At 51.8% G+C, this 14,007-nt stretch overlaps 1 pseudogene; it reads left to right on the top strand.

Annotated features, from left to right (window-relative positions):
- Window positions 1–9,592: 9,592 nt before the first annotated feature.
- On the top strand, window positions 9,593–12,981 carry LOC120747678 (olfactory receptor 14J1-like; annotated as a pseudogene).
- Window positions 12,982–14,007: the final 1,026 nt, after the last annotated feature.

The following is a 14,007-nucleotide window of genomic DNA, read 5'->3' as shown; positions in this document are numbered from 1 at the left end:
CAGGTATCATCGGCCAATGGAATGATGATTGGACTGATCCTCTGCACGTCTTGGAATGGGTCTTCCTGCCTCATCAGCCGCATAAGACGGCGACAGCGCTGTTTGAATTGATTGCGCGCTTGATAATCAAGTGCCGGCAACGCTGTTTGCAATTGATGGGTGCAGATCCCTCAAAGATCATACTCCCGGTTCAGAGGGAGGAATTTGATTGGAGCTATGCGAACAATGTTTCGCTGCAAAGTGCTCTCGAGGGTTTTTCAGGGCAGATCACTTACCATCTGCCTAGCCACAAGCTATTGCAAGTGGCCAAAAATACTCAATTTTCTCTACGACCCAAAAGTAGCCAAGAGCCAGTGCAAGGTCCCACCGTCTTCACTGACGGTTCGGGGAAAACAGGAAAAGCCATTGTTACCTGGCAGGATGGATCTGAGTGGCAGGTTTTGGAAGGCCATGAGGATGGCTCAGCCCAGCTGGTTGAACTAAAGGCTGCTGTCATGGCATTTGAGAAATTTTCCCAGGAACCTTTCAATTTGATCACGGACTCTGCCTATGTTGCCGACATCGCACAGCGATTGAGTTGTTCAGTTTTGAAGGAGGTCAGTAACCCTGCCTTGTTTGATTTACTGAAAGCCCTGTGGTGTGCAATTCAGGCCAGAGTTCATCCATACTACGTTCTGCATGTACGGAGTCACACTAACTTGCCAGGATTTCTAGCGGAAGGTAACACGAGGGCTGACAAGTTGGCTAACCCAGCGTGGGTAGCCCCTCAGCCTGACGTGCTCGCGCAGGCCAAAGCATCGCATGGGTTTTTCCACCAAAATGCGCATACGCTGCAGAAGCAGTTCCAACTGACGGCCACTGAGGCTTGTGAAATTGTTGAGTCACGTGATGACTGTCACGCCCTTGGTGCACCATTGCCGGCAGGGGTTAACCCCAGAGGCCTTAAAGCCTTGGAGCTTTGGCAGACCGATGTTACCCAGGTCGCCGAGTTTGGCCGGCTCAAGTATGTGCATGTCACGGTGGACACGTTCTCATCTGCGATGTGGGCTTCTGCTCACACAGGAGAGAAAGCCCGCGATGTCATTGCCCACTGGAGGCAGGCCTTTGCTGTTCTTGGCATACCTTCTGCTGTGAAAACCGACAATGGTCCTGCTTATGCCTCGCAGCAGGTACGGCAGTTCCTACAGTCATGGGGTGTGTCATATAACTTTGGCATCCCTCATTCTCCGACGGGACAGGCGATTGTAGAACGCAATCACGGTACACTCAAGCATGTTCTTCAGAAGCGAAACGGGGATTGCAGGGTGAATCCCCGCACAGTCGGTTGGCAAAGGCTTAGTACACCATCAATCACCTTACGATGCTGCAGAACTCAAATAATCCTGTCATTTTGAACCATCATCTCTCGTTGCAGGCTTCGGACGGTGCGCATCAGCCTCGAGTGAAAGTACGGGTCAGAAATTTAGTCACCAAGCAATGGGAAGGACCCTATGACCTAATTGCTATGGGCCGAGGGTATGCGTGTGTGTCCACAGACACTGGGACCCGCTGGCTACCTTCAAAGTGTGTCCGTCCTGACCTGCGACCACAGAGGCAGAATTCAGCTGACAGGCAAGGTGGAAGCCGTGATCAACTTGAAAGCCACCAAGTGGATGAATCCTCGAGTGATCACTCTGATGATTCCTCCGCAGACAGTGACTGAACTTGTATATATTCCCTTTGTAAATTTGTTCATTTTTCTTTTTCTGTTTTTTCTTTTTTTAAAGTTAAAAGGGTGAGATGTTACCCTGGTTTTTCTGAGTTTCTTTATTAGCCTTTTGATTTTCATAAATGGAGTCAGATCTTTTAGTTACTGTAGAATATTAGACCAGTTTTTCTACCTTTCCCACAGAAGTAATATAAACAAATCCTTTGTTTTTCATTCTCTGTCTTTTGTTTGCATATTTCCAACCTGAAAACAATTGTAACTGACAATTGGTCTGGCCACTGAGGCTGAGGGGTGGAAACCCCAAAAAGCCAATCTTCTGCTAGACCCACAAATGTATAAAAAGTAAAAGAATAAACAAAGGGGCTCTCTTCTCTCCGCTCTTTCAGCTGGGAGCTGGATCAGAAGAACCTCTGTGAAAATCTCTTGTCTGCGTGTGATTGCTTTGTGTGTCTTGGTGACACTCAGTGCCCGGTCAGTTTTGCTGTCTGGCTGTGGCTCTGGATGCTTCCCTTGGAGCATCTCCAGGCAGGGAACGTTGGAGCTGTCACCACCGTGGTGTCACAGAGAGGGGAACGCTGGGGCTGTCCCGCTCCTGCCCCGGCCCCAAGAGCTCTGCCAGTGCCTGGAGGAGACACAAAGGCTGAGCCCAAGGGTGAGAACTGCAGAAGGGGCTGAGCTGGGAGGGAGGCAGCGGGATCATGGAGTGCAGGCCCTGGCCCTGCACAGGCAGCCCAACAGTGGCAGCCTGGGCATTCCTGGGAGCAGTGTCCAAAGGCTCCTGGAGCTGCGGCAGCCTTGCAGCTGTGACCATTCTCTGGGGAGCCTGGTCAGTGTCCCCAGACCCCTCTGGGGGAAGAAGCTTTTGCTGATCTCCAATCCAGACCTGCCCTGGTCCAGCTCCAGCTGTTCCTTCAGGTCCTGTCCCTCCTCACCTGGGCAGAGATCAGAGCTTGCCCAGACAAGTTGTGGTGGCCCCTGGCTCCCTGGAAGTGTCCAAGGCCAGGCTGGACAGGACTTGGAGCAGCCTGGGATGGTGGAAAGTGTCCCTGCCCATGGCAGGGGGTGGGACAAGATAAATTTTAAGATCTCTTCCGAGCCAAGCCATTCTGTGATTCAGTGATTTTGGGAGAGATGCTGAAGCTCTGTTTCAGCTTTATCCCACCGAATGACTGGACTCAGCAGCAGCCATGGGTGGGATCATCTCCTCTTCCCTCTCCCTGTGGCCGTAACTCACCCAACAGCAGCAACTGAATAATGTCCCTCATGGGGCAGTGAGTGCCAGAAAGGAACGTTGCTCCTTGGGGAAACACAATGTCCTTGGACTTGAGCAGAGCATTGAAATGGGCCCCCTTGAGCACCTCAGCACCAGTGAAATCTCCTCTTCCTGGACTCGGCCCAGGAGATCTCCCAGAGCAGCTGCAGAGGAGTTGTTGTCAGGAGGAGGGACGTTTGTCAAAGTTTGATGTAGATCAAAAGAAGCTCTGGCAGCATTGCACATTTTTGTTTGTCACTGGGAAATAAACACAGATGTCCCCATGCCACAATGCCAGTCCCCACAGCGTTCCTGTATTTGGTTTTGTCCCCTGATCTGGAGACACAGGAGCTCTCCCAGCTGCACAGGGTGTGAGAAATCCCTTCCTGAGCTTGAAACCCTTGGAGAGGGTGAACAAGGAGGTTCCTTGCTGCAGGAGCAAGCGTGGGTTTTGGAAACAGGCCAGACCTGGAGAAGGCTCCTTCTACAATCCCTCAGCACCTGGCAATCCCACATCTTTATTTGTGTGTGTCCTGGTTTGGGACAAATTTTGGGGGAAAACCCCTGTATAGGATCCCTCTAAGGAAGCAAACCCAAGTGGCCCCTCCCTCCAACCGGTCCAGTAAAAAAAACCTCTTTGGAGAAAAGTGGAAAAAACTATTTTACTAAACAAATGAAGTGCATACAAGTATAAAGAATGAATAATATGAAACAATAAAACCTCTCCTTCTGAAGTGAGATGGCAAATTGAGAAAGTCCTTGCTGTGGGTGGAGCTCGGCTCTCTCTCAGTCTCTCATCAGTCCCAGTCTCTCCGGTGCTGCTGGAAAATGCCGAGGTCCAGGCCCCGGTGGGCCACAGGTGCAGCCCCCAGTGCTCCCCTGGGTTTTCAGTCCAGAGCAGGTTTAAACAGTTCCAAGGAAAAGGAAAAAAAAAAACAGTCCAGGGAACTTCTCTGCCCTAGCTAGCTGAAACTAACTAAATGCAAAAAAAGATCTCTGTCCTGCAGTCTCTCCGAGCCTCCGCCGAACACACTGTCTGGAGCAGAAGAATGTGGAGGAGTCAGGCAGTTTTCTCAAAACAAACTCCGCGCTTCTCCTTGCTCTTAGAACCAGTCTTAAAGGCACAGGACTCAATATACAGCACAAACAGAACAGACGATTGGGGATACAAGCATCATAAAGTTACCCTAGGACAGTGTGACTCTCTTGTCAGGGCAGGGAGAGGGGAGAGAGGAGCCTCCTTTGGGCAGGGAGAGGAGGCAGAGAGACACCAAAAGCAGGAGTGCCAAAGGGATCTGGGTAGATCTGGATCTAATGGCTGCATTAGGGGTGCCATTCCTAAATCCAGTTTGGGAGAGTCACGGCTGTGTTGCTGTGTAACCTCTGAGGTATCTGATGGTGGGAGATGCTCAAGTTTGTCCTGTTTACATTCCCAGTTCCTGCAGAGCCGGTGTTAAACAGCACCAGGGGATGCTCCTGGGCACTGACCCTGGCATGGCTCAGGGTTCAGGCTTCCTCCATGAATCACACTTCAGAGGTTCAGTCTGATGGAAAGGTTTTAGTGGGTCAGGAGCAGCTCAATCCAGAGAATTGGAGAATGGTTTTTTGTTGGTAATTCTGGGAACGAGATTCTCAGGCAGGATGCTGCATACCAGGGATTTATGCCCTCCTTTCTCAGAAGAGTTTGGGTTTCTCATGTTAGTGCTGTTCCACAGCTTCCAGCATCCCTACTCCTTTCATTCCCACTTCCCCAGCTTCCCAGTGTCCTTTCTGAGGGGGAAGAAAGGAACGTCGATGGTGGCACCACTTGGCTGCATCAGACTCCAGCTGGTCCTGGAGTTCCAGGGTGTCCGGCACAGCCGCTCTCAGTGGGGCTGGGACTTGGTTCAGGCCCCCACAGTCCTGTCAGTGGCCACTCCCCACTGGGCTCACGCTCTGGCCATGTGGGGCTGTTGAAGGCTCAGCAGCTCTGGCTGAGCACTCCCAGCTCTCCAGTTCCTGACTCATCCCAGGGATGGGGTCCCGCAGTCCCGGTCTGTGCTGTGTTGCCAATGGGGCCCTGTTTTGGGGTGGCCATGGGTACCTGCTGTTCCTCGAGCCTCAGCAGCCCCACAGCAGAAGGGTCCTCTGGGAGCCCAGGCAAGGGATTCAGCTGTGCAATTCCCTCTGTCTCCACAGCAGCTCTCCCAAAAGTCCTTTGGGCTCCCTGAAATACTGTCTCCTGAGGTGATCCATGCCAGGGAGTCCCAGGGCCTCTGGGCCAGTCCCAGTGGGTGTTTTTGCCATTCCCAGTCGTGGTCACTTCAGCTCCTGATGTGCTTAGGCCTGAGTGGCCGGCCTCAGCCAGAGCTGACTTACAAGAGGAGCCCTGGGCATTATGTGAGTAACACCATCAGTTTTATTTAGCTAAAAATAAGATTATTGAGGTGCTTATGCCAGCTGTTTAACATCAAAACGGATGCTTTAGAAACTTTTACATAATCTTGTGTAGTTATCTGCAAGAAAAGTATAATTTTAAGAAATTGCCCAGCTGACATCAATAGAGGCTTGTAGAATATTTTAGGGGAAACCTTCCAAGCTGATGACTGGGATCTGGCACAGTCCTGGCCCCTTCTAGTCAGGAAAACTGCCATGAGATCCAGGAGTTGATGTGCTAAAAATACAATGAAGTCACTTTGACTTGCTGATTTGGGCCTATAAAAGCTGCACCCACTTTCAGAGCAAATTCAGAGACCTCATCTACAAGTGGATGCACCACGTAGGATTTTCCCAATTGCTTGGACGGGTTCTCCAGGTCCTTGCTGTGAAACGGGGATTCCCAGCGACTGCAGACTCTGGATGATGGTGGAGTATTGAGGCAACTGGTGATGGATCTTTCTCAATCCCTATCCTTTCTCTTCTATAATAAAGATTAGGTGAATTACCTTGCTTCTTTTTGCTTTTTGCTAAAGCCAAGCACATAGTTTTATTATGTATAATGTATAATTTTACTTTTGTGTTGCCTTAATACTCACAGTAGGATAAGACCATTCTTTCCATGGGTTTCTGTGTTCTTTAAATCACCCCCATCAGTTGGCAGAACAGGTATCGGAGCCTGATGAAAGCAAGGCTCTGCTGTGATCTAGCTGAGCCTCATGGAATGCAGACGGCCACTGTCAGTCGATGGAACTCCTGGACACAAGGCTCAGATGTGAAAAAGGCTTGTGCACCATGGAACCCAAGAGACCCTGATGGAACCAAGGCTGCAGTGAGTCACAGAGGGACCCCATGGAAGCCAGGAGAGCATTGTGAGGCTGTGGAACAATCTGGCACCAAGGTTCCACTGGGACTTGACAGAACCCCGTGGAAGTGAATCGTCCCAAACCGGGCCAAGAGACACTTCTGAGACAAAGTCCAAGAAGCGGGGATTTGCTTTATTCAGCACACCTGGTGTGCAGGGCTATCTCCTCCCAACAGCGCACACACAGGCACAGAGCAGATTACAATATATGGTTATACTTTATGCATAGTTGTAGTTTTCCTTAGAAAAGGTGTGGGTATGTAAACTATTTCTTAGAACTCATTACTATCATTAGCATAGGCGAGGTGCAGGCACAGCACCCTGGTGGTGGCACTGAGGAAGGCTCCGCATCTTCTGCGGTGGTCCCCTGATGAAGGCTGGACGTCTTCATCGCCGTGCCCTTTTCACCTTTCTCCTCTAGGCATGCACAGTCTCTTGTTTGCCATTTCAGTGACTTCCTCACTGGTTGTAGCAAGCTCTGTCCTTCATTTCTGCAAGTTTTGTTGCCTGCTTCTTGACAAGCTTCATCCTGTGTCTTGAGCTTGTGGGTAACATTTGCTAGCTTCCATGTGTATCTTATTCTTAAGCATGTTCAGGCACAGTGCCTTTAACCCTTTCACAGCCAAGCAGAGAAGAACCACTCCCAGACACTGGGAATTCCTGCAGGTGCACCCACCTTTGCAGACAATGAAGCTCCAACCTCACTGGGAGAGGGCCCAGCTTTGACACTGTTAAACAAACAAGCTGACATCACTTCTAGTGTGGGAACATCTGGTTTCATTCTCCTTTTGGTTTCACCCAAAGCTGGGACAGGGAGCAAGGACGGAGTTGGCTTTGATCCTACAGTCCCAAACAAAGCCAGATGGGATGTCTCAACAACTCTAACATGGAATCACAACACACCAAGTTCTCACACTGCAATGATTACAGTGACTGCCACAAATGCATGTTGCAGCAGCCTCCAATTTGGAAGACAATTCTACCATGAAGAATCTTCTTTCTGCCTCTCTTCTCCTGCTCTTTCTGTTGAGGTGATTCCTGATTGTTGGACTTCAAACCCAACACTGATTCCTGCAACCTTCTTGTCCTAGAATATCCTTGGCCAGCAAGCAGATAATCCAAGGCCATGCAGTTCTGTAGAGCCCCATTCGTGTTTCTTGGAGCTCAGAGAATTGCTATTGGATATTTTTATAGCACCTCTTTTTACTTCTTCTAATAATGGATTTAGCTCATTAATGTAACCTCCACAGACAAGGCAGTGCACAAGGGGCACTGGGTGAACCAGAATCTTTGGCTTTCTGAGACCAAAGGCACACTTTGGGGGGGAAAATGTTCTCTTGGCCCAGCTCTTCCTTGTGGCTGTTGCCAAAGTACCCTCAAGGGAGGCATCAATATTGCCTGGAAACAGGACCCAAACCATCCTTTAGGAAGCTGTTTATGGGCAGTCTCCACACACCCAGCAGCTCCCATTCCCAGCACCAAAGATCTGATTTCCTATTTCCCACTGTGGGCTGCTGATGGATCCAGGGCTCCTCCCTGTGCTGCTGTTGTGTCCCCAGTGCCTTTGGGCCAGAGGAGTTTCACAGCGGCCTGGTTCCTTCTGTTGGTGCTGTTTCCAACATTCTGTGACCAGAATCCATCCTCATCTTCCCAAACCCACAAGTTCTTTTCCTTTTTCCATGTGCAATTTTTGGGTGCATTTGAACACATCCAGCAGTTCAGCCTCTTTTAACCGACTGCTCCACTGCTCTCATGGTGCTCTGACCTCAGCCCACTCCAGAGCCAGCGAGCTCCAGGGAAGGGCTTCCCATCCATGAATTTCAGACAGGACTGGTTCCTCACATTTACATTTAAAAAGTGACATTTTGGTGTGTTCTGGCCAGACTTCACCAATTTTGTTTTACCAGTGGGCAGGGTCAGCACCACCTTCTTCCCAGATCTGGCTGAGTTTCTGTACTTGGGTGAAAGAAGTCCACATTGTGGGTTTCGGGTGGTCATAATTGGATTAGAAGTATAAATAATACAGATGTCCACTGTTTCTTGGATAATTGGGACTTAAATAGCCTTGAATAGACACCATTTTAGGCTCACTTTCTTGACTTGTTAGAGAGAGCTCACATCTCGAGAGTTTGTAATAGATAAGGATAATAAATTTCAGAGTGAGACTTCAAAAATAATGTCTCCCAAGTTTTATTTGCCCTGACCTTGGAGCAGAAAAGAGCCAGAACTCCAACAGAGGAGGGTGTCTGTTTTCAATGGGGAAACTCAGGAGTTGTGGGTTGCTAAAATAAAAGAAAAAAAACCCAATCTTTTGTCAGAGTGCAGCAAGTTCTCCAAGGAAAGCAGGTCCCAGGTGAGTGAGGAGAGACAGGAGGGGCTTGGGGAATGTGGAGCAAGGTTGTCCACACTGGGTCACACCTCAAGGCACAGCTTCTCTGACCAGGGCAGAACCCCTTGGGAGAGACCCTGGGTCAATATCAGTCACTGAATGTTGCAATCACCTCTGCTCTAAAGGGAAAAATTCACCCATGAAAATAGGAATGTGGATTTCTTAGAAGCTCTTTGAAAGATTTCTCTGTAACTCTAGGAAAAAAGACTTCCTAATGAACTGCAGCAGACCAGAGGGAAATCAAGGCTCAGCCATGGTTTGTCAGGACTTGTGTGATCCTAATGAGCCCTGTGGTGCATTTGGTGTTGCGTCCTGGAACCTCAGGGAGTGAGAGGAGATTGCACAAACCTTTCCAGGAGTGAAAGTCAGAAGAAAAACCCAAAGTGTCTCAAAGCATCAATGGGTCCCACTGAAGTCCATCCCCAACACAGGCTCATCATGGAATCCGTGAAAGAGAGAACGGGAGGCCAGAATTGCACAAAAACCTCTCAGAGACTCAGTGTGGGAAGGAAAATCCAAAGTACCTTAAACACCTTGAGTATCTCAAAGTATTAATGAGCCCCATTGAGTGTCAGTGCAAAGCTCTCAAGGGACTCATTAAAGCAGATAATTGGAGGCCATGATTGCACAAACCTCTCAGAGACTCAATGTCAAAAAAAAAGTTCCTTAATAAACTTTGAGTATCCTGAAGTATTCATGAGCTCCACTGAGTCTTTATACTGACTAAGAATCCCAAGGGATTGGGATTCTACTTGTTAAAGTAGGTAATTGGGACAATGATTGCAGAGTCTTTCTCACAGAGTCAGTTTTAAAAGGGAAGCACCAAGTACCTTAAAATAACTGAAGTACCTTGAAGCATTAATGAGCCCCACTGAGTGTTGTTACTGACAAAGCCTCTCAAGGGACTAATTACAGCAGATAATTGGAGGCCATGATTGCACAAACCTCTCAGAGACTCCAAGGCAAAAGCAAAACCCAAAGTCCTTTGAAGAACCTGCAGTCCCTGGGAGCATTCAGGAGCCCCCCAGGGCCATTGCTGACCAAGGCTCCCCAGGGACTCCTTCCAGCAGATCCTTGAGGCCACTGGGATGTGAGGGGGATGCTGAGGGCAGCACAAGGGGCTGACAGTGCCCAGCCTTGCTGGGGCTGTGCCAGGAGGCCCCAGGGCCTCAGGACAAGGTGTCTCCTCACAGCCCTTGGTGGCACAGAGGCTGCTGTGCCCCAGGGCACCAAGACTTGGCTTCTCTTTGTCCCCACCTGTCATCACTGCCTCCAGTTCTCTGCTCTGCCTGGGGCCTGGGGACACTTTCTCTGTCCTGTCCCTCAGTGGGACCCATTAAAACTTCAAGAAACTTTGGAGTTGGATTCTGACTGGGAGTTCCTGAGAGGTTTCATCAGCTCCCTCTCAGGGACTGATGTTCAGGGCCTCAGCACAAAGCCCCGAGAGGGTCATTAAAGTCCTTGTGCTGTGTCTGTGCTGCTGAGCTGGGCCGGGCTCCTGGCACAGAGGCAGCTCCTGGCAACCAAGAAGAGCTTAAAAACACATTGCTCTTGATGAGCAACTCTTCTCCCAGCCCAGCAGGGCTGGGGCACTGCCTGCAGCCACCCTGGGCACAGCACACAGGCACAGAGAGCTTCAATCACTCAGGGCTGGGAAGGAGCTGAGAAGTGACTGAGGGAGAATCACTCCCAGCCCTTGACACAGGAACCTCTGGCTGCAGGACACAAGGCAGCTGCAGCTCCTGCAGTGATCTCCTAAAGCTGGAACATCCCAATGCCTACAGACTCTGTGAGTACATTCTCTGATTATCTCTTGTGGAGAGCAGCCAGGGGTGCCCAGGGCTGTCCTGCAGAGCAGGGTCCTGCAGCCCAGGGCACTGTGCTGGGGCAGGGACTCTGCTGCCTGCCAGGGACAGCTCTCAGCCAGCTCTGGGAGCTGCTCCCAGCACTGGGGAACAAGATCTGGGTGGAAGGAGACAGCTGGTAAGGTGTGGAAGTGTTCTCCTTGTGTGCTGAGGATGCTGCATTGTTCAGGACTGCTCCCAGCATGACATTAAACTGCAGAACATTTCCAAGTAGATTATGCAGGGAGCACAGCAAAGCAGGGGCTGCATAAAAGGGAAAATCCTGTTTTATTAATCTACTGCTCTGGGTTGCCTGGATGGGAAATTGCACATAGATATTCATCTCTCAATTCAAGATGAGAAAAATAAAACAAATTTCTCTCAGACCTTAATAAACCAGGCAGTGACAGAAATCAGCAGAGGGTCCCTTGCAGGCAGCATCAGTGTCACTTTTCCAGCCTCCTCAGGGTTGCTCTGAGGTTGCCATCAGAGCCTGCAGAGCCAGAGCTGCCCCTGGGCAGTGCCTGAGCTGGGAGGGCTCTGCAGGGCAGAGCTGAGCCCCCAGGGCTGGGCTGGGCTCTGGCAGCACTGGCAGGGCCCAGCCCTGGGCACAGGGAAGCAGCTGCAGGCAGGGACAGCTCCAGGCAGCAGAGCCCTGGGCAGGCAGCAGCAGGAAAGTGCCACCAAGCTGTGCTGGGATATTGAAAGTCCTCTCCAAACCAAACTATTCCATGATTACTTTATTTACAGATCCCCATGCCAAGACACTGCAAATGGGGTGTCCCAGCTCCGTCTGCCCTGGGGAGCTCTGGGCAGGGCAGGCTGGAGGCTGGGAATGAGCTGACTCTCCTCCAGCAGTGCCATGGACAGGACCCTGGGTGTGTCCTGGGAATGCCATCCAAGCTGTGAGCTGCCTCCAGGGGACACTGGGGACAGGAGTGTCCTTGGCCAGGAGTGGGGCTGAGACTCTGAGAAAGGCTGAGCCAGTTTGCTCTGCTGTGGCTCCCTCTGCTCTCAGCTGTGTCAGGCTGATTTCCAGGGGAACACAGGGACTGCCCTGGATCTCAGAAAGGGCAGCTGGGGACAGATGGAGTGACAGAGCAGCTCCCCTCACCCTTCACTGAGTTACAGCCAATGCTCTTGCCTTGCACAGTTCTCTCTGATCTCCCTGGGCACAGCAGGAAACCCTCTCCAGCTGCCTTTGGCCATCACCGTTCCTTAGCCCTGGCACAGGAGATGCTGCCAAGCTCCTCTGCCTCAGGAGCAGTTTGGGCTGATGAAGTCCAAGCCCAGGACTGGCCCCTGTCCCTGTTCCCATGACCCCAGTGCTGCAGAGCAGAGCTGACCCCTCGGTGTCCATGGGCAGAGCCCCTGCTCATCACAGCAATGGGGCCAGATCCCAGCAGAGCTCCAGGCACGGGGCTGAAGGAAGGGCTCTGAGAAAAGGAAAATTGGGTGGCACAGAGCAGCAGGGGCAGGGCTGGAAGAAAGGCCTTGGACATTTCTCAGCAAAGTCTGCCCTGACTTGTCACTGTGTCCTCCCTCAACAGGACTCTATGGCCAGAGTGAAGAAATGTCCAACAGCAGCAGCTCCATCAGCCACTTCCTCCTGCTGGCACTGGCAGACACGCGGCAGCTGCAGCTCCTGCACTTCTGCCTCTTCCTGGGCATCTCCCTGGCTGCCCTCCTGGGCAACGGCCTCATCATCAGCGCCGTAGCCTGCGGCCACCTCCTGCACACGCCCATGTTCTTCTTCCTGCTCAACCTGGCCCTCACCGACCTGGGCTCCATCTGCACCACTGTCCCCAAAGCCATGCACAATTCCCTCTGGGACACCAGGACCATCTCCTACACAGGATGTGCTGCACAGCTCTTTTTCTTTATGTTCTTCATTTCAGCAGAGTTTTCCTCCTGACCATCATGTGCTATGACCGCTACGTGTCCATCTGCAAACCCCTGCACTACGGGACCCTCCTGGGCAGCAGAGCTTGTGCCCACATGGCAGCAGCTGCCTGGGCCAGTGCCTTTCTCAATGCTCTCATGCACACAGCCAATACATTTTCCCTGCCCCTGTGCCATGGCAATGCCCTGGGCCAGTTCTTCTGTGAAATCCCACAGATCCTCAAACTCTCCTGTTCCAAGTCCTACCTCAGGGAACTTGGGCTCATTGCAGTTAGTGCCTGTTTGGCACTTGGCTGTTTTGTGTTCATTGTTTTCTCCTATGTGCAGATCTTCAGGGCTGTGCTGAGGATCCCCTCTGAGCAGGGACGGCACAAAGCCTTTTCCACCTGCCTCCCTCACCTGGCCGTGGTCTCTCTCTTCCTAAGCACTGTCATGTTTGCCTACCTGAAGCCTCCCTCCATCTCCTCCTCATCCCTGGATCTGGCCCTGTCAGTTCTGTACTCGGTGGTACCTCCAGCCCTGAACCCCCTCATCTACAGCCTGAGGAACCAGGAGCTCAAGGCTGCAGTGTGGAGACTGATGACTGGGTGGTTTCAAAAACATTAAACTGCTGGCCAATTTCTGCAAATCACTTGGAATAAAAGCAATTTTTGATATTTGTTGTTGGTTTATTTTGGAGGTTCTATCCCTTTGGTTTTCTTTTATAATATTGTCCAAAAAGAAATATTATTGTTTGTGGTATTTCTCATTTTGTTTCTCTCCATCTTCACTGTGGACAGCGACTGTGTCAATGAGGGGCTGCGCTCTTGGTGGCTTTAAAGGAACTCAAGGATCTCCCAGCCAAGTTTTCTGCAGAGATCCCCCTTTTGTTCCCTTCTCTGGAAGCTGCAGCAGCAATGTCTGTGTGCAGAGCTGGGGGCAGATCAGTGCTGGCACAGCAGCTGTGCCCAGGAGCAGCAGCACTTGGTGTTGCCAGTGCTGCTCCCGTGCCCCTGCCCCGCTGCCCTCCTGGCCCTGGTGTTGCTGTAGGGCCTGAGTGCTCTCGGGGCCGGGCACAGTGCTGGGGGTGGCAGTGCCGGGGCTGCAGCAGGGACAGGCCATGGGCACTGCTGGGGCAGCGCTGACGCCTCAGGGCAGGGCCTGGGGGCTCCAGGCTCCTTGCCCAGGCTCTCTCCAGAACACGCCCAGGCCAATGCTCAGCAGAGAAAAGCCCCGTGAGCAGCCCCAGGGTGGCCGTGGGCAGGCTGGGGGCAAACAGCATGGCTGGGGCTCTGCAAGGTCCCTGGGGGAGATGGGAAGGAGCAGCAGAGCAGGGGCTGATCCATCCCCACTGCGCTGGACACCCCAGGGCAGCGTCCCAGAGCGTCCTCATGCACCTGCCAACAACATCCCCCCTCTGCAGCCCTGGCCTCTCCCCCAGCTCACACAGGTGCCGCATCCTTGCAGGCACAGACACGGCAGCACTGGCTCAGGAGCCCCTGTTTGCACTGCCCAGAGCAGGCGTGAGCACCCCCATGGTGTTGGTGTGGGGAGATGAACCTGAGGGAGCACAAATGCCATCATCAGCCCCTGGGGCCAGGAAGGGCTGGGGGACAGCAGGGAAACCACTCAGGTTTGTGGTGGCCTCTGAAG

The sequence above is a fragment of the Hirundo rustica genome, unplaced genomic scaffold (assembly GCF_015227805.2).
Source record: "Hirundo rustica isolate bHirRus1 unplaced genomic scaffold, bHirRus1.pri.v3 scaffold_155_arrow_ctg1, whole genome shotgun sequence".
Taxonomy (NCBI): Eukaryota; Metazoa; Chordata; class Aves; order Passeriformes; family Hirundinidae; genus Hirundo; species Hirundo rustica.
Note: the sequence above shows the minus strand (reverse complement) of the source record. Positions and strands in the feature narration are given on the sequence as shown.